Here is a 20098-nt window from a genome sequence, read left to right as displayed (position 1 = left end):
TCCGCCGGGAGGGCGGGAGGGGCGGGGCCTCGGCCGCGCACGCGCGCTTCAGCCGCCGGAGTGCGCGCGAGGGCCCGTGAGGGGGCGGGGGCGGGGCCGGTCCCGGCTGCGCCGGGAGATAAAAAATGGGAGGAAGAAATCTTCCAAAACCAGCCCTTTCCCTCAGGAGGAACAGCTGCTACGTTCCCTTACAACGTGAGATTGCTAGGGCTTTACCGTTGGAGGGCACTGAGGAAGCGTGACTAACACGAGAGATAACTGGTGTACAGAAAGAAAATAATACAAGGGGAAAAAAAATCACTTGTTCCAAGTCACACAGCAAAAAAGGGAAGATTCTAATACATTAAAAAAGACCTTGCCTTGTTCCATTTCTACTACTCTGTAGAAAACCGAGGCAAAATGCCAAATTTGCCAGCGTCCACAAATGAAGTATTAAATCAGCCCAATCCTTAGAATTCATTTACAAAGTTTATATTTTTCACAGATTTTCTACTAGTATATCCTTGCTGACTGACAAATACTTTTCCTCCTTGGTATACTTGAACAGAACATGGTATAATATAGTGCCAGTACAATTTATAACCTATAAAGGTTAAAAACAGGCCTTGTGTTGCATAGCTATGTTTTAAGATGCTGCTGCAGGCAGGTCTTTGCTTGGGGAAACTGGTATTGCCTGGTTCCTCATGGGGCACAAATTCTGCCCCCTTGGCCCCGCCGAGCCTGGCTGGTTCCATCTGCCCCTTCCCTGGCTCATACCCATGGGCATCTCCTCACTCCTGACCTGGTACAATTCCAGCAAGAACACAGCTCAAAAGGACTAGGCTAATGCTCCAGTACTGATCAGAGTCCATCCTGCTCCAGGCAAGTGTGATTTCCATCCACTGCTCTCACACTGACAATGGATGACATGAAAGCATGGGCACTAATGCTGCCTAGAACATTCAGGATTTATTACTTTCCACTCTAGTGTTCTAATTAGGTAGAAGCAGAATCTACAGAGCTGGTTTGGTTTGGGGTTTTATTGTGGATGGTGGCAGGAGAAGGGGGGAGCATCAATGATCAAATTCCCTGAATTCTCCATTTTGAGTCATCTTACATCTTCCTGTTTTATTGTAGCTGGGCACTGTAATGGTCCCAGGATATCTGACAGCAGTGATTTTGTGGTTTGCTTTAATCCATTAGTCTCTCATACATCAGACTGCTCTACCCCTTGTTCTAACCCCTCTAGTGCCTTTGAAAGCTTGAAAAAGAGTGATTGTGCTCCTGTTCCATTCGATCTGGTGCGTGCCAAAACAGGTTGCCAGGCCGTGGATTTTGTTGACTCTAGAAGTGAAGTGACAGATAAAGGAGTCCATAAAGTCTGCAGAAGCCCAGGGAAGACAGAAGGAGGGATATTGGCCAGAGATAGATAAAATAAGAATACATCTCCTGCAGAAGCTGCAAACACGAGATCTGGAAATGCATCAGAGGAAAAAAAATCACAAGCAGAATAAATGTTTCTGTGGTCAGCTGAACTAACAAAGGCAGTTTTCTCAGAGCCTTGTTCCTTTCCTCCCCAGAATGACTCTGGCACCATTCACAGTCACTGTGATACCCCAGCAGAGAGGGAGAGATGGCTTGTGCCCCGTGGTTCAGCAGTTTGGCCTGTCTCTGTTTAGGGGGGACGTTTCTTTGAGCTGCTGTTGTCTACTCAGCTGATGATTTTAGAAAGTGTGTCCTGGCATCACTATGTTTGGGTGTGTTATTCCACCAATTTTCTCTGAAAATGAACCTTCACGTAAACCTTCTTTCTTTAAAAAAGTAGGCTGAAACGAAATTGTAGAGTGGTGTCACACTTAACTCAGCATAGAATATAATAAACCCCAGCAGAGAGAAAGCAAACTGTGAGTGAGCTAGAAGAAGCAGGATTAACCAATTGTCTGTGCAGTTTGAGATGGTGTTGTTGGTGGTGTTGGACCCAGGCTGTGTTCATCAGGCTCTCAGGGAAGTGGGCACATTGGACAAAGCAAAGGTAAGCATTTTCCAGGTTATGCTACTTCCAGACCCAGAATTAGCACCATATATAAGAGAATATGGATAACTAAGAGGGGGATAGCATGATAACCAATGTGCAAAAATAGGAATGCTGTATAAAAAAATTAGCAAAGTGGGAGTAAGAAGCTGGCCTGACTGCACTGACAAAGCAAACATTAATGTGAACAGGCTGACAACTGGTTCCACGTTCCCCACCTGGCTGCTTTTGAGAGGAACCAAGCTCATGGATGCAGGGAGTGAGACACATCTTGTAGAATGCTCTTACCAGCTCAGAGTTTTTTGTCCTTCCTCTATTATTGCCAGTCAGCTGTTGCTAGCATTTAATACTGTCCTGGCTTGTAAAGTAGGCATGTATTCTATTTTGCCATCTGTTGGGGGTTGGGCAGTTTTTCTTATCTCTTTCAAGAACAATGACACTGCCAGGAAGATAATCTCCTGATAATGGGCTATATGGTGTCCTGGCCTGTAAAATAGGCATGTATTCTTTTTTTGCCATCTGTTGGGGGTTGGGCAGTTTTTCTTATCTCTTTCAAGAACAATGACACTGCCAGGAAGATGATCTCCTGATGATGGGCTATTGAATTACTCACTGTGGCTGGTAAGATCAGTTACATCATCCCATTGGGAGATGCTCCACCCAGAGGGAGGAGCCAAGCATCCCTGACACCATAAAACAAGCATTTCTGAGACAGCCTTCTTCGCTGGATTTCCGAGAGGAATCAGGAACCAAGGCCCAGCTGCTCCTTCGCCGCATTTTTGGAAGGGATCTACACCCTTCTGCAGATCGCCGCTCCAGGAGGAGCAGCCACCTTTTGGCTGGACTGCTATCAGCACCCTGACTTCTCAGGGTGTCAGGTTTTTTCTCACTTTGCCAGTGGTTGTTTTGCTTGTACTAAATTACATTGTTATTTAGTTTTTTTCTTCCTAGTAAAGAACTGTTATTCCCGTTCCCATATCTTTGCCTGAGAGCCCTTTTTAATTCTGAAGTTGTGATAATTCGGAGGGAGGGGGTTTACCTTCTCCATTTCACAGGAGGCTTTTGCCTTCCTTCACAGGCTCCTGTCTTTTCAAACCAAGACAAATACACATTATATTAATGGGTGCTGTTTTCCCCAATTGCATGCTGTACTAGACAGCATGATAAGGTGAAAGCACCGGCCAGGCCTTAGGCCAGGAGAGACCTGTGAGTACTGCTTTTAGCTGGAGGTTTTTGTTTTCTCACTCTTTGTTTTTCTTAACCAACCTCCCAAACAAAGGCAGGCAGTGGCTGGGGAATTAAGGGAAGGGCTGAATGCAGTCCAAAACATTCAGCAGGATTTGAAACACTTTCCTGAAAGGCAACACAAAGAGTCACCTCCAATTATTTTTCCTCTAAGGAGTCTGCTCCAATTGCACTATTTTCCGAGCAAAGTTATGATCTTCAGAAAAAGACTTATTTTTTTAGGGCATGTTGTGTTTTATTTCGTGTTTTGTTTTCAAATCGTTTGTAAGTGTCAAGAAATGGCATGGAATGGAGTGGGGGAGCTGTCTCTGACAGCTGTGGTTTAATGCTGGAAGGAGGGTGTGCAAGGACAGCTAGGGAGCAAGTGGCCCATATCAGCCCCCAGAAGAGTTGAACAGCGGGATGTTATATTTGTTTCTGTTTGTATTTCTGGGACTGATGCCATTATTTATGTGTTTATGACACTTTAATACTCTTTTTCCTAGCTGAGGGCCAAAACTCATAGTCCTTACTCAGCTGTAAAAATTCACTGAAGTCAATGGGAAAATTTTTATGACTAGAGGTTTAATATTAGGTCTAAATGCTGGAAGTAAAAAGGAAAATATTTTCTGCATGAGAGCAAATATGTCTTATGGACTCTAGAAGGAAAGATATTCCTTGTGACCCTAGCAATGGGTCACAAGGAATATCTTTCCTTCTAGAGTCCATAAGTACAAGGATTCTTGTACTTCCTCAGCCATCTCTAAAATTTTCTTATGACCTAGATGAAGTAGTGAGATCAAAATGGCAAAATCAGACAAAAAATTCACATTTAACTATGTCCACTGTGGTCTTTTTCCACATTCCTTAGTGACTGTTTTTTTGTTTTTTTTTTTCCTTTTGAACATCAGTTAGATTACAGCCTGTCAGCTGTAATCCAAACGTACTGCCTTGCCTCAGCTGCTGTCCCAGCATCAGTGTCCCTTAGAGGACAGGACAGGTTTCAAGGGATGTATGCTTCTTCTGAAAAGAAGCAAATTTCACCTCTCTGAGTGGTGAAAGTCACCGTGAGAAGCACAATCTGCTGTGTGTACTCAGCCTGGGACAAAGCAAATGCTTCTCAGTGTGCATCAATAGCTGCATGCTGTGAAATATGAAAGTAAGTCAGCTTATGGCCTTCTTTAGAGCTTACTTTAAAAGCTGCTTCTAAACTACAAGATTCATGTGAACAAAACAAGTCAGTGCCTCAGGAAGGCTCCTTAAGTGTCTGTGACAAGGAGCTGTAGCATTAGGCAGGTATGCAGAAACATACATTCAGACATGCTGCAGTGAGCATCTCCCTGACTGCACACCTCTGTGCCTGTGCCTAGTCTTGGTAAGGGATGAAAGGCTACAGGGAGCCAAGATCCTAGACTGCTCTTTTTAAATAATTTTTTTGGTGTTTATGATGGAGTCATAAAAATTATTTTTTATAATAAAAACATCTTTCTTGATGTACTCACTCAGCCATAACTGCAGAAGTAGTCTTCTTTTTCAGATAACAAACTGAGACATTGTATAGCCTCAGAAATAATTGTAGGTCATATTTCCTGAAAACCCTAGTTTAGAGTGGTATGAACTTAAATTATCAGAAAGTTATATTTTGAACTCGATATTTGTAATCAATTTTATATAATTTAATGCACTGATATATTAATGTATTCCCATTCACACAGTGAAGGTTCTTTTCTTACCAGAAGAAAATTTTCAAGACCTCACACAGAAAGTAATTTAGCGTGAAAAGCACTAACAATTTCCCTTCCACAGCCGGCTGACCTAGCAGCTTTCCTTGGGGTTGCTCCACCCCTTCTTCATTCTGGGGAATAATGGAAGTAATGTTTACAGCTGCAGTGCTGGAGGCAGTACCTGTATATTTCTTTCACCATGTATTTTCTTTTACATCCAGGATAGTCTTCTATTTCACCTTCACACCTCCTCCCGTCTTAAATTGGAAACAGTCATTCATTTTTCATTTTGTAGATGAAAACTAGAGTAAAAGAGAAAGGCAAGAAACCAGAACTGTTCTTGTATTTCACTGTGGATCTTCCCCCTGGCTTTGCTGCTAAGTAATGGTGTGACACCATTAGTTGTGGGAGCAACGAAGTTTCTGTCAACTACTTTTTCAAGGAAAGCTCAAAAATTACCCCCAAGGCAGATGTGGCCAGGACAGAGCACGAGAGATGGGGGGAGAAGCACAGGGCCAGAACTGGCACTCTGCCATGCAGAGAGAGGGAAGTGGGAAGGTGGCAGTGTCCTACATCTAACCCTACTCCTTGAGCTGTGATACCTAATGTTCATTTCTGCTGTCAGCATTTCAGGAGTTTAATATATTCAACTTAAAAACTTTAAACAGTTTGTTACATAATGCCACAGAATAGCTTTGTCCTACTGTTTTGGCTTGGACTGAACAATGGCACGTTGCTGGGTGCAGAGCTCTGTGGATTTCATGAAATTCATGTCTTCTGACTAATGCAGTGGGAGCCAGTGTTCACAGCATTCCTCTGGGTGTGACTCCCCAGGATAACTAGGTTTTAAGTTCAGATCTCATCACATTTTCTTTAAACTGATATGTTTGTTCCAAGGACAGACCTTGTTTTGCTGAACTTGCTTTGGAATTTCAGAAATTTACTCCAGATTGTTTCAGTTTATGAACGTGTTTGTATGCATTCAGAGAGTGAAAGAAGCTACCATTGAGACTGGAAAGGGTAACTGTTTTTGTTTTTGTTTGTTTGTGTTTAGAGGCTTGAAGACTAAGACTTTTCTTGGTAAACTTTCTTTCTATTTTAGATTTTAAAACAAAAAAAATTGTTAAGAAATTTTCAATGTTGGCAGGCCTCTAATTATAATAAATATGGCCCTCTCAAAACCATAGAAAATCACAGTTTCCAAAAACCCAACAGAAAATAGGATAGATAGAGTCAGTAGCTACTGGAGGAAACGTTTTTAGACACTCAGAGTTTTATTACATCGAAAAGTTCTTTGCATGTAACATCTAAGAAAGGAAAATTTTGGATTTGTTTTGATTTTTTATTTGATTATCATTCTCTGGAGCAAGAGTAAATAATTTTACATGGGAGAGGAGAAATCAGTAAGCATGTTAAATGACATTGCATTGCAGTTCAGCAGGGGTCCTGGTTTGGCAGTGGCTGCACTACATCTCCTCATGCTGCTCTGCACAGGTGTTTCTAACCATGATCTAGGAGTGTCTTCTTCCTTGGGAGGAAATGTGGCTCAGTCTCAGCTGTGCAGGGGCATACTGCACAGCTTGTGTTGTGCCAGCAAAGATAACCAGTTTGTTTTCTGGGGTTTTCAACTGGTACTGGTCTCACTGAATAATACAGCTCCTCAGCCCAATTCAAGGCAGAAGTGTGATCTGTACAGAAAAGCATACCAAAAGGCATGAAGATGCTTACTTAAAGAGTGCTACAACAAGAAAAGAAAAATGTCCAGTTTTATGATGTGTCCGTGTGTAAAACCACTATGAAGGGCTCAAACCCGAGGATCTTTGATCCCACAGGCAGATGAGAGCTCACCACTGAACATATGGAGTAAGGCCGTGGCTGCCAGCATATTGCAGGAACTTGGACAGAAATTGCAGCTCCTTGCTGGGTGTGAGACTGGTGACATGCTAACCTGTTGCTGGAGGGAGCTCAGTGAGGGGATTGATTACCATAATTACCCACGAAGTCACTAGTGTACAAAAGTGTGGGAACCAGGTGAAGCCAGGTCTCAGAGGAGGTTAAAAGTGGTGCACTTGAATCCAAATGTACAGAGTGTGAAATCACTGCCATCTGAATAGAACAATGAAAAAGAAGCTTTGCTTTACCAGCCTGCACTTCAAAGGAAAAAAGAAAACCTGAGACGGCACCAAACATGTCTCTCGGAAGTAAAGGTAAGGTCATGCTGTGTAAATGTGCTGTGTTGTAATGTTTGGCCTCCAAAGGGTAGAAAGCACTTTCTGTTAAGTCTATACTCTCAGCTAGTTGCTTAATCCAACATGCTCCACTTTATAGCTTGTTATACTGCAGTTCTCTGCATAGCAGTGTTTTAGGACATGATGAAATAACTTTGCAGCTGAAGCAAGCGGTACAAACACTTAGAAGAACAAAGCCAGTGAAACTGGGCAATGTTTCAAACCATTTATCAAAGCATTTTTAGTCTCCTCTTTCAAGGTGAGTGATAGAGTCATAACATATTGCGCCAGCAAAAATATTTGCATCCAGAGCGTTTCATTCAGCAAGTGTAAGTAATCCTCAGTGCAGAACCACAGGTTGGGGTCAAGCCCATTCTAGCTCTCTAGGTGCTACTTCCTCTTTAAAAATATACAAAACAAAAAAAAAACCCCAAAACACTTTTGGGTTTATGTTTTTGAAAGCAGACTCGCCCTTTAATATATGATCCTAAGCACTGCAATCTGTTTTCTTCCCATCTAGCTCCTGCTGTGCAAACTGATGCCAGTCAGGCACCCATCAGAATCAGCTTCTCACTCTCATCCGACATCTGTGAAGAAAGAGGTAAGAGTTATATGGCTCTTAGCAGAGGTGGTTAGAATTATGCAATACCTGAATAGCTATTCTGAATGTCTGAAGTAAGGATTTGCATACTTCAGACATTCAGAATAGCTATTCAGAATGTAACTGAAGTATGGATTAGCATAAGGGAGAAATTGTCAATCAACAATTCTCCTTGAGTTTTGGATATAATTTTTTAAAAAATATCCAGTCTTTCTCTGATTCTCTCTGATCATCTGCCAACAAGGTTTTCTACAGAGCCACTGCAATCCACTACTCTTTGCTAGTAGAACACAGGGTGACTAACTGCTTTCAGATATTATATTAAGCCTTTTCCTACTGGAAAACATCTGATCACATATATTTGACATAATTCCACTTTTGCTCTGAATGGGAGAGCTAATGGACTAACTAAAATGTTCTTCACAAGGTATTATATCTTAGTTTAGTTCTGCCTAAAACATGGACAGATTTGATGATCTGAAGGGAAAAACTGCTTACTCTGCACTGATCTTTTAATTTCTTTAAGGACATTGCCATGTAAAAAAAAAAAAAAAAAAGAAAAGCATTTGTTCATTTTCTTCCTAGTGCTGGCCATGAAGTTGGTCAGGTGCCACTGGGGCTGCAGAACTGAAATTCCTTGGCTGGTGAAGGTTAAAAGTGCTGCAGAGACATCCAGCATCCACGCATGGAGGATCAGCTCCATAACCAAATAAATGGGCACTGAACAGATGATACCATTTCTTCTGTTGTTTTCTGAAAATGTGGCATCCACCTTTTTCTGGCTGTAACAAATAATTTCTGAAATGCTCTGGTGTAGAGTTGCATGCTCTTGGTGTCTCTGTTTTGAGCTATTAAGTTTGCAAGAGTATTGATTCCACTGCTAGCTCTTGTGCTCACAGGCAGCCTCTTACTCTTGTGTGTCAGCAGTCTCAAGATTGTACACACTTCTTTTCAGCACTCTGCCAGTGCATCTGCAAGTGCACTGTACAGTCTGGCAGCTGTTGGAGTTCTCTTAGTCCCAGATGAACACCTAAAGGTTTGAGACAACAGCTTCCACTAACCTGTCCATACCCTTTCTTGTCTCTTGGGAGCTCCCATTTGCTTGGTCTGTCATCACAGGCTTATTTTCTTGATTTGGTAAAGGGAATGACCAGCAGCAGGTCATAGATTTCTGTGTCTACAACTCTTACCCACTAAGATCTTGTTTCTGAATAATTTATTAAGTAAAATATACCTGCCATAGTGCAGCTGCAACCACAGTTGTCTTATAGGACAGGCTCTAGACTTCTTCATGCTGCTTATATTTAAGCCTTCTATCATAGTACAAGATAGCCTTAACACCCTGGAGGATCCCCATACAGAACTGGCCAAGTGTTTAAAATGTATGGTAGCTTCCAAATACATCATCCATTCTCTGATTACCAACTAGAGTGCTTAAATAGTATAAAGGAATGGAGGAGGTATAGGATAGTTAAGATTTACATTGCCTGATCAATTCTCCAAGGAGCAAACATTGAAATTTATAAAGCAGGCTTGGTTTAAATGAAAAAAGTCTTTGCTGATAAGTAATTGTAAGTATTAATTACTTACAAGTTATTACAGCTAACTTGTATAATTTTGTATCTGCAGCACAGTTTCTGAATTTCTATTGTTATATCTTGCTATTTAACTGACAGTTCCTGTACACTAGCAAAATTATAAACATATTCAGATTTAATCTTACGTGGACAATCATCATTCATAATAGTAGGTTTAGTAGTAAGTGGCTTTATAAAATCAAGCAGTTTTCCATGGTGAAGTGTATATGCTACAATGTATTGTATGATATAGTACACTGGCATATTATTCCTCATTAAATGGGGTATTATCAGTGCTTGACTCCTTGGGGAACTGAGTAGCCTGAAGTCCAAAAGATTAGATGCTGCAGCAAAACATGGAGTTCATATTTTTTGGCTGGCCTCTGTATATCAACTTTCCAATTGCTTTGTAATATGTTTGCAAAGCCAAGAAAAAGAAGAGCAACAAAAAAACTTACTGTTCAGGGCTTGCACAGGAAACATCATATTTTCTAATTATTTAAATAAGTGCTGTTGCCTTCCCACCTATGAGACATACCATTGCCTGTTTTAGAGAACTGTCTGAAATTTGTCATTTACCCTCATGGAATCTGGATCCTGGCCTGCAATTGTTATAAGAAGAGCACAGAGCTCATCCAAACACTGAGAACACCTGAGACTGTCTGTGGTGCAGCTGCTCTGGGATCTTCCATATTACCACATTCCCCAAAGCTCTGCAGTCAGCTGCTTTAATCATCTCGTTGAAGATAACTTATATGGCACAAATAGATCATGAGGTCTCCCTACAAGCAGAGCATTCCCTTTTATAGGACCTGAGCATGTTTGCAAGGATTTGCAGGCCCTGTTGGCCCATCAGGTTGGAAGTAAAATGCTGCTTCTGATTAGTGCTATATGCTGATGCTGTCCTGTGTTACTGCCATGAGAGTTGGCTTAGTGTTCTTAAATATTTATGCTTAGCCTGGTCAGCAAAAAGTTATACTGAGCAATATTTTATGGCAAAATTGGAACAGCAAGAAAGATTGGCTTGAAAAAATAACATCACTTTGATTTTTATCAGCTGATGTTTTACCTAATTAGCTTACCTCAAAATTGATCAGCTTCTGTGTTCATTTTTTCCTTTGGTGGTTTTGTTTCCCTAATACTACTGTGATGACTTGCACATTTTTATAATTGCTTCAGGACCAGATAAAAGTACTGGAAGCATGTGCCCATATATACATGTAGAACAGTGCACATAGAGTGGCTGATTGAAAAAGATGTCAGTCAAAGGCAGGGCTAAATACATGCCTCCTAGGTTTGGGTTAGTTTAGCCAGCCTCAAACTCTCTCTGCTTCCTTCTCAAGATCAATTGGGGTACTGAAATAGATATAAATTTGGCTGTTACGTAAAGAAATTTTAAGATATTTAAATTATTGTTCTTTCTTAGAAGGATGAAGTAAGCAATAGCAATGAAGAGCTGCACAACAGGTATATGGAATATAAGATGGTGAAGGTGAAGTAAAAAAATCCAATAGTCTTTCAAAGTTGACTGCTCCTCACATCAAAGGATCTCTGCTATGTTCCTGTGTAGGTTGGTGTGGTCATTTCTGGTGCCAGCTTAACCACAGGCAACTTACATGATCTTGGACATCTTACTAGATCCCCTTCTGTCTGAGACTAATGTATTGAATAATATTTACCATCAATGTTTACAAAGCTCCTCAGGATTCTCACATGAAACGCAATTTAAAAGATTGCAAAATCATATGATTCCCTGTAGAGAGGTCTTAAGGAAGGATAATTATGAAACAAAACAGAAATCTGCCACTTAAGGTTGATACTGCTTGTGGAGGGAGTTGGGTGATCAGCAAGTTGTGATTAGTCAAGTGGGTGGATTTTGTCCTGAGGGCTCTGCTCATCTTCCATTTCTCCCAACCTGCTTGTTCAAGGAATGACATGACTGGGTTAGTGGCTTCTCTTATCTCTATGCACCTGGACCCAATACCCAGGATACAGAGCTGATAGAGAGCGTTAGCTCCTGTGTCCTCTGCAGAGGCATGTAACAGAAGCCATAAAAGTGGAGAATAAGAACTCCTTGACTCTCCTTTTAGCTGTCCTCTGAGCATCTTGCTGTTTGCCAAAGCTCTGTAAACTCCCATGGGGTGTTTCTATAGCAGCATATTTAGCCCTTATCCAGGTCTGATGATAATTGGAACTTGCACCTCTTTTGGACATGGCAGCATCTGCCTTCCTAGCAGGCAGGGAAGTGCACTATGAGCACTTCCTTGAAACTGCAAATTAGTGCAGAGAGCATGAAACTATACAAGGATATGAACAATGTGAACAATAATGGACATGAGAGAGGTGAGATGTTGTGCAACCTAACTTTTTCTGCAGCCTGGAGTCATATTTTAGTTGAGTGTCTAACAATGGGCTGGGTTTATTTTGGTTGATTGGTTTTCATCTACCCTCTTCACTCAAAACCATAAATCTGGGCACAGTCTTTGAAGGACAGAATTTTGCTCAAACAGATGAATAGTCCATGGAGAGTTTGGCATTGTAGAATATTGACTTGGGAAGAGGAAAAACACCACTTCTGTCTTGTGTGCAAGTCAGATGGAGATGAAGGACCATGGAGAAGAAACAAGGAGGTGAAGGACCTTGTCCCCTCTACAAGTCTCTTCTACTAGTCAAATGCAGCCCCAAAGCACTGTGTTATCTAAATTGCTAAGCTAGATGGAAATCACTTTGAAAATTGAACTTTCCATTTGTTGTAAGGACAGGATGCTCTTTGGCTTACTAGAAAATTTAAATATGCAAAGGAGACCAGCAGGCAATTGGGAGCCAGCCTTCTGGGTGCCTGGAATACGTGTCATGAGCTGCAGATGGATTTTTCATAGGGGCAAGTTGAAGGCACACTTTTGTCTCCTTCACCACTTCCTAGTGCCTCACAATGCAGTGAGGCACAATGCATTATACAGGTCATAAAAAGAGCTGATGAAATGCTATTTGTTCTATGTATTCTTCAATCATAATTATGATTTTTCACATTAAAAATAATTGGCATAACGTAACAGAGAAAGTGAAGCTACTGACCTAACCCCGAAAAGTTTACTTGTAACAAGGAACTGACATTTGTGGGTGACCACTACCAAATACTTGTAGTTGTTTGGCTCCTCTAGTTAAATGCATCTGACTTCTAGTTAAATGCATCTGACCTCTTCCAGCTCTTTTTTCCAGTCTGTTTTTAATAAGGATAGAAATTAAGTCTGTAATTGTCTTTTTGAGATCTTAGTAGATACCTGTTTTAAAAAAAACCATTTAAATAAGTGTTGCTCATGGTTTTATATTTTCATTTTGGTTCTGTTTCTTCCACTGGGTTTCATTAATTCTCCTAGGTTTGTGTTAAGCCATCTTGCTAAAACAATTGCAAGGATTTGTTTGGATGCTTATCCTTCTATACAGCTTTCTTCATTTTAAGGGTGGATCTCCTATCTAAAAGGGTCTGTTGTTAAACTGCAGGATGAACACTGATATTTTCTATATCCTCTGTGTCAATTTCAAATGCAGCTGTAAAAACAGATCCCTTCTTGTGGGAAAGCAAGCACACAGGTGATTTCTTCAGATTCAGGCCCACCAGACCTTCTAAATTGAACATCAGCATTTTTCTTCTGGATAATGTTATCAGCATCCATATTATTCTTAATAAATATTAAATATAGAGACATAAAAATGTTCCTGAAATGGCCAGCTGAGTGCTCACACATGCATGACATCTACATGCCATTTGACCTTATTTTTTCTCTCTTTAAATTTTACAATAGATTTTTTAGTGTTTTAGAACTCCCAGGAATTTACTAGAATTGGAAATGGGATTAATATCACAGCATTTAACCACAGTTCATTTTTAATTTGAATTACTAAACCAAGAATTTAACTCAACTCTAGTCTGTATCACAGGGATAAAATTGATACCTTCCTCACAGGCCTGTACCATGAGGAAAGTCAGATGAAGGAGCAGATATGTGAAGTGACTCTTGCTCTTTAATTAAGGACTTGTAGATCAAAGAGAGCTTCTTGGATTTTGTGGCTTCACTGAGCTACACCAGGAAAAACAGGTTTTGTATTTCTGCTTGCTTACAGCAGCAGCATAACAGTGATGCTTAATCAGGAAGGAGGTCTGGTGACTAATATAAATGAATGGTCAGAGAATGGAAATGGCCTTGGGATGGCAGGCATGCCCAGCCAGGTATAGCACAGGTAAGATTTATTGCTTTACTTTTCTTTCTTAATTTTTTTTCTTTCTTTTGTTTTCAATTTCACATCTTCTGTCCTCTCTAAGGTGTCTTAATTGCAGGGAACATGATGCTTGTATTTCTTTAGCACGTCATAGAATCAGAGAATTTTTTGGGTTAGAAGCAACCTTAAAAATTGAATTCCAACCCTCCTGCCATGGGCAGGGACACCTTTCACTAGACCTTTCACTAGTTGCTCAGCCCCCTATCCGGCCCAGTCTTGGACTCTTCCAGGAATGGGACATCCACAACTTCTCTTGTCAGCTTGTTCTTTACAAAGAATTCTTTACAAACATCTCTCTTGACAGCACCTACATGAGTGGGTATCTTTATTTCTGTTTTACTCAAGTAGCATCTTGTCAAGAAGAAGGAAAAGCAAATTGCCTGGAACTGTTTTAATTCAGAATCTCAAGAGAGGTCCATCCTCCCAGCTGGAAGCATCTTGTAAATGTCTTTTCCGAGCTTGGGAAAATGAACAAGGAAAATGAACCATTCCTTATTTTGCTTTCGGGCATATTCACTAGCAGGCAGTTGTTTGCCTTACTTCAGGCCTCATCCATTTTCCACAGAAGTCTGTGCAAAGGCTCTCACTGCTTTTTAGTTACCACGGCTGGTCCTAACATGCTGCAAGAATTCCAGAAACAGAGGTAGAACATTTGTGACCCTGGTCAGTAAGTGTGCCTTCAGGCATGGAGTTTGTAAACAAACCCATTATTTACAGGGGTTGGATCAGTGATTTTTTAAATTCCTATTATCCACTACAGAGCTACTGGCACCCTGCCTAGCAGTTTATACAAGGCCTACACAAGGCCCTGTCAGAATGACAGGTATCCAAACCTCTGCCCAATTTTTTACTTGGCTCATATTACCAGGCTGGCAGCTGATACAAAGGAATAATTTCAAATAAATGGCAATAAAATTCTGAAGAGCTGCCATGACTGTTTCATATAGGCAAATATTCTTACTTGGACTTATTTTTTTGGGTTTTTTCCCTATAAACTGACTTTTGTTTATTCTGTAAAATCTGCAGGCATACTCAAATCTTCATGATACTCCAAAATACCATGCTGCATCTACAGTTTTGGTTTTTACTAAGTCTGCAAAATTGAAGCATATAATTATTGAAAGCATTTGTGTTATCAAATACAAATTACAGAATGCTACAGATCATAGAATTTAACAAATATATCAAATTAATTTGATGTTTTCAGAAGCCTTATATAAATGTTAATGAGTCTAGTAAAGCTGTTAGTTTTTGAACACAATATTTGAATGGATAGGAGTGTCAGAGGCTGGGAAAGGCTGATGCAAACTGACTTTTGGATTAAATGGCAACAGTTCCAAGACCCCTGCTTGGTGTCACCAGGGCATTTTTCATGGTCCATGTGCACAGACAGTGCTAAAGGCCTTAGTGCCCACAATTTTAAGAAATAACTTTGTATGCACTAAGATGTTACTTTTTTACTGGAGTCTAAACACTGTCCAAATCCTTCCCACTGTAGTTAAAGGGAAAGCAAGGACTAGAGCTTCCCAATTCTGTCCATGTCTGACTCCACAGCCTCTGCCTCAGAAGTGTACCTGGCTTGAGAGGTAGGAGAGGTCAGGTCTTCCTGCTATGCAGCACACCTTCCAAAACATGCACTGTCTCACTACATTTACTTTAGGCAGAAGTCATCAGACAAAGGTCTGGGAGCTGTCTCTGTCCACAGTTCTTAAACTACAAGCTAACTTTGCAGGATTTAAATGAGAATGAGAGCACTAAAACTTGTTTATAGACTTCAGCCTTGAGTAATTGATAATTTCCTCACCTATAACCAACTGTCTTTGATCACTCTTTGAGACTTCAGTCTGCTTCTTCCATGCAAACATATATATGAAAGCTTATTGGAGTCAGATAATCCTTTTTGCCCTTTAAAGTTAATGAATTCATCACAGTGAGGATTGCAGGGTGCTTTGCAATTAGCTTCCACAAGTAGCAACATGAAGGTGTGTGCTCCTCTCTGGCAGCGCTGCTGGGTGCGGCTCTTCCAGTTTGAAGGGTTGGTGTGTTGTAACTGCTACAGGACTGCATTTTGTGAAGGCCCTTTAAAAACATTATTTTCACTGCAAACTCTGGAATTGATGAGCTTTCCCATAAATACACCTCCCAGGTTTATTTCCTTTTAAATGTGCTAACTGCCTTGCCACTGACTGATGACATTAAGAGCTTCTAGAGATTAAATATAAACTCCTGTGGATTTATGCCAGTGTCCACCTACTACAGGTCTGACCCAAAGGGACAGTTATTTTTATGCAGTTAGGTTCCTATTCCTGCCTTTTTTCAGTCTAGTTTCCTTGATTATTTAATTATTCTCTAGTCACAATTTTTGGTTAAGTCTTTACCACCCTACATCCAGTATATTTAGGTGCAGCCAGAACACAGCTGAATATTGTTTTTTCCTCTGAAAGCATGGTTAAATATTATCTGTAGTTTATCTAGAATTCTCTGACCCGCCAGAGAAAATACTAAGAATACTGGCTGCCCATTCAGAGGTAGCTATAATTTATTGTGATGTAGAAGGTGAGTACTAAATGAAGCTCCAAGAAATCCTGATTGATACCTTTCTGGTCTTCACTTTCATGCAGCTTGCTGTCTGTCCATTTAGGTTAACTATCCAGCCAAAAGTCTACATCTTTATGACAAAGGCTGTCTTATAGTTAGATTGAAACATGCTTTGTTGAAATAGATTTTTTGAGTTACTTGCCTGTCAGGAAAAATATATTTATGGAACAGTTGGAAAAGCAGAAGAAATCTATGAACCAAGTAGAACAAAAATAGAATTCTGTTTGTTTAGATTTTATTTCCATCTCCCTGTTATGCATGAAAGCATTTAGCCTAGAAAAGGTAAAAGCATGCATTGTATATAGGAAGCATGTATGCATCTTATTAATTTGAAGAGGAATTTTGATTTACTCCTGAACTTCTGGGAAATTCAGTTTTTCAGTTATTAAATGACACCTTGTAAGTTGTCCACAATGTGTAACAATTCTTGAAGCTACTACTAACACCACTATATTTAGCTAAAAATCTCCCAACTTCTCATTTGCACAGCTTTCTGCTTGTATGGGTAAGGAAACAGTATAAATGAGGGAAGATAAACTAGTAAATGAACATATTCAAAATCTAACCTATATTCTATTTGTTTGGAAACAAAAATTCAGAGTATATTTCGTAAGCTAAACTTTAGTTTTCTGAAGATGGATATGGAAGGTGATGTTTGCTTACATCATAATATTGTCTGTAGTTAGTGACATTTTAAATACTTGTAACTGTTATTTCATGATTGATTAGCTGCACACACCAAAAATGCTCTAAACTTTGTGATAAATCAGAATTTGTCTTTGTTCTCTGCCTTTTGTTTCTTATTAATGATCTTCCCTTTGAATTTTAAACAGTGGTTCTTACTTATAGTCAGAAAGACTCTCTCAATTTATATTCTTCTATTCCAAAAATTAAATAATCCTTTTTTTTATAGCAATAAAATAGCTCTAGGGTTTTTTTCAGTTGTCAGCAATCCAAACAGTCAAAGATAATACACAGCAAAACTCATAAGCCAGCAAATATTTAATTACCTTACAATAAAACCAGTGAGTAACCGTAACAGGAATGATAAATCTTCTCTTTAAATTTACACATAGCTGGTGATTGTCTTTCTTCAAGAGGTGGATTCTAAGATTAGTACCTTTTGTTTTGGAGTCCCATTAGTGTCTGCTTCCACATCTGTCTGTGAGGGTTCTGCAGCCCAAGGACTCTCCCACACTAGACATGGTCATGATTATGAAGAGCTGGGCAGTAGGCAACTTAATTCATACCCTGCTCTGGGCTGCACCTTTAGATACCGGCTAATCCTTTGAATTCCCTCTGTCCTAAGGAAGCATAGCATAATCAGAGATCATAAAAATCAGATATATTGCCATTAGCAGTCATTTAGTAGTTCTTTGCATCCATATTTTCTATTAGCAGAAAATACTTTCCTTCAAAACTGCTATTATTTGGACAAACTATTGGAAAAAATGAAATTTAGAGGAGATTAGAGTTCATGATGAGAAAATTCTTCTGATTCTTGGCTACGTAGCCCTTAAGTATGTTTAGCCACAGAATCTTTGCATTAATTTCTTCTGAAAGGACTTATATAAGATGTAATTCATAGATGTAAATCTGAAAAATATTATTATTTGCAGGATTTTAATTACTAGTCACACTGTCACATGGTAGAATCTCTAACATTTTTAGAGAATACAGAATCTTGGCATGCAAACCAAGATTTTGTTAAAGAGAAGCAATAAATAGTTATACTTTCTGTGATTCTGTAATTGTGTGATTAATGGTCACTATTAGCTCTCCATTTTGTATCACAGAGTAGATGAATTACATTTATAAATGCAAAACCACTGTCAGTTCCCAAATCGAGGCCTACTTTGTCACTGCTTTTGGCAGTGGTGGTGTATTTTGGGAATTGGCTGCATACACCTTCAGAAAATGTCTGACCTTCCTCTGCAGCTCTTAAGGAAGGGCATAATTCAGTCTGCAGATGCTCTCTCAATTACCTCAGGTATGCAGAGATCACAAGGGAAGAGGAAAGAGAACAAGCTCCCAAGTAAGAAACTCCTCTCCTTATAGATCAGATGTTCCTCCTCACAGCATGTAGTAGGCACCATACTCATATCCTGTCAGGTGAATGAGTGGGACAAGGAGAAGAGGTAAAATAACTGTTATCCCCCTGGTCACTAACTGGTCCTTTTCTGACTGCTTACTTATGCCACACAGTAAGAATTCATACTTTTTTTTCATGACTTGTTTTTATCAGTACTTCATACGACATTCTAAAAGCAACAACAACAATGAAGCTGCAGTTGTGAAGGTTTGGAAAAATGCCCATCTTAGATCTTTAAATAGTATTTTAGCAAATATTTATACAAAAAATTTATACAAATATTTTTTTTGTATTATTAACCATTATATCACATAATGTGGTAGTTGCCTCCAGAAAACTCTATTTGAGAGCACTGCTTCTCTAAACCAGCACTTATGAAGACACAAGCCCTATATATCTTGTGCTTGATTGATGCTCTGCCCTTTCAAGTGCCACCACCTGACAAGTGTAATATATAGAAAATCTGAGCATCAGACTTGCTTTCTCAGAGTTTGTTTAGAGTCATAGTCATACTTCTTTGTTTGCCTTTTTAAAAATGTGTAAGGGCAGCCAGAAAAACAGAGGGAATATTGTTTACAGCATCTTTCCTGAGTCCTTTCCTTTACAAGTACAAGATGGTCTGTATTTGATTTTAAATAATCTGCTAGTCTCAGATGAATGTCTTTTCATCCAATCCATTAAAGCAAAGAGGTTTGCAATACCCTTGCCAATCCTCTGAAACCTGACTTCACCCAGACATGGAACATCTTGCTAATGCAAGTTGTTTATCTGTTTCATTTTGCCATTAAACCTTCCCTTACTTACTGTTGTTTTCTCATGCAGGCTTTCTGTTTTACTGAATAGTAAAATCAAATCAGAGAAGCTGCCTCTGGCTGGGCTCCATGTAAATAAAAGAAGGAATGTGCTGTATGCTGTTAATTCAGAGTGAGAAATCTAAACTAAGGCTGGACAATGATGGTTCCAATGCAAGCACTGCTGGTAAGAGTTTACAAGCAGTTCATTTCTGCATATAGTTAAGTACTTCACCTGTTCCTCCAAGCCATTACACCATTGCATGGGGTGAATTGTGTGTGGGTAAGAGCAGTAGGAGCTTTTCAAACTTAAACAATCCTCAACTGTCCTTCGTGTTGTGTCTGCAGTTTCTTTTAAAAGGACAAGGTGACATGATTTCTCACTGCCTCTGTGGTGCTCAAGGTTCCCTTGTGTCTTTGAGGCAAGTCTGCTTTTATTGATACCTTTCCTATGGGTGAATAGCAGCAGTGGTATTTTACAAACTCCACAATCTCTAAAAATGAGCAAAATTAAAGGAACAAGAGAGCAGTGAACAAGAGCAGAGTGGCAGGTGTTTATTGATGATGTCTTCATTGGAGGTGTAAAGATAAGGCTCTGGATTTGGCATTCCTCTGCCTGCTTTACAGGACCAAACAACCTACAGAATCCCCCCATTTTACAATGGACTTCTTAAACAAATCAGTCTTCACCACACTTGTAAAAGACAAACAATGCCGACACACGTAGCATATTCAGATGAATATAAAATGAGTATCCTACAATCACTGCCTGAGATAAGAAGTACCTATTAGACCTTCAAATAATTAGGGAGTAACCTTTGAAGTCTGCTCTTGGCTGCTACCAAAGCCCGCCTGGTTAGCTCATCTAGTTAAAGCACATCCTTCTTTCTCCTGTTGGCTGGATTTCAGAGGCTGTTTTGGCAGAAGCCAGGAGATCTGCAGCACTCCTGGTTGCATCAGGCCTTAAGAAACAC

General features: G+C 39.9%; 2 long non-coding RNA genes across 8 annotated transcripts in view; one reads left to right on the top strand and one right to left on the bottom strand.

Moving 5' to 3' along the window:
* The first annotated feature begins 49 nt into the window (after positions 1-49).
* The window catches only part of LOC135300380 (uncharacterized), a 41141-nt gene continuing 21092 nt past the window's right edge, over positions 50-20098 (top strand). For 4 of the 7 annotated variants that reach the window (XR_010362269.1, XR_010362264.1, XR_010362263.1 and 1 more), the window contains exons 1-6: positions 50-195; positions 1229-2011; positions 4147-7166; positions 7708-7788; positions 13488-13604; positions 19156-19311. This is a non-coding gene — a long non-coding RNA (uncharacterized LOC135300380). Of the gene's footprint in view, positions 196-796; positions 2012-4146; positions 7167-7707; positions 7789-13487; positions 13605-19155; positions 19312-20098 lie in introns of all 7 variants that reach the window. The other 3 variants (XR_010362268.1, XR_010362266.1, XR_010362267.1) reach the window with 3 other exon arrangements.
* Positions 7625-12251, bottom strand: LOC135300383 (uncharacterized). The gene is made up of 3 exons (XR_010362272.1): positions 12145-12251; positions 10448-10721; positions 7625-7774 (listed from the first exon to the last, which is right to left on the bottom strand). It is a non-coding gene; the product is annotated as an uncharacterized LOC135300383 (long non-coding RNA).

The sequence above is a fragment of the Passer domesticus genome, chromosome 5, assembly GCF_036417665.1.
Source record: "Passer domesticus isolate bPasDom1 chromosome 5, bPasDom1.hap1, whole genome shotgun sequence".
In the NCBI taxonomy this organism is placed as follows: domain Eukaryota; kingdom Metazoa; phylum Chordata; class Aves; order Passeriformes; family Passeridae; genus Passer; species Passer domesticus.
The sequence above is the reverse complement of the archived record's forward strand: the minus strand, read 5'-3'. Positions and strand labels throughout refer to the sequence as shown.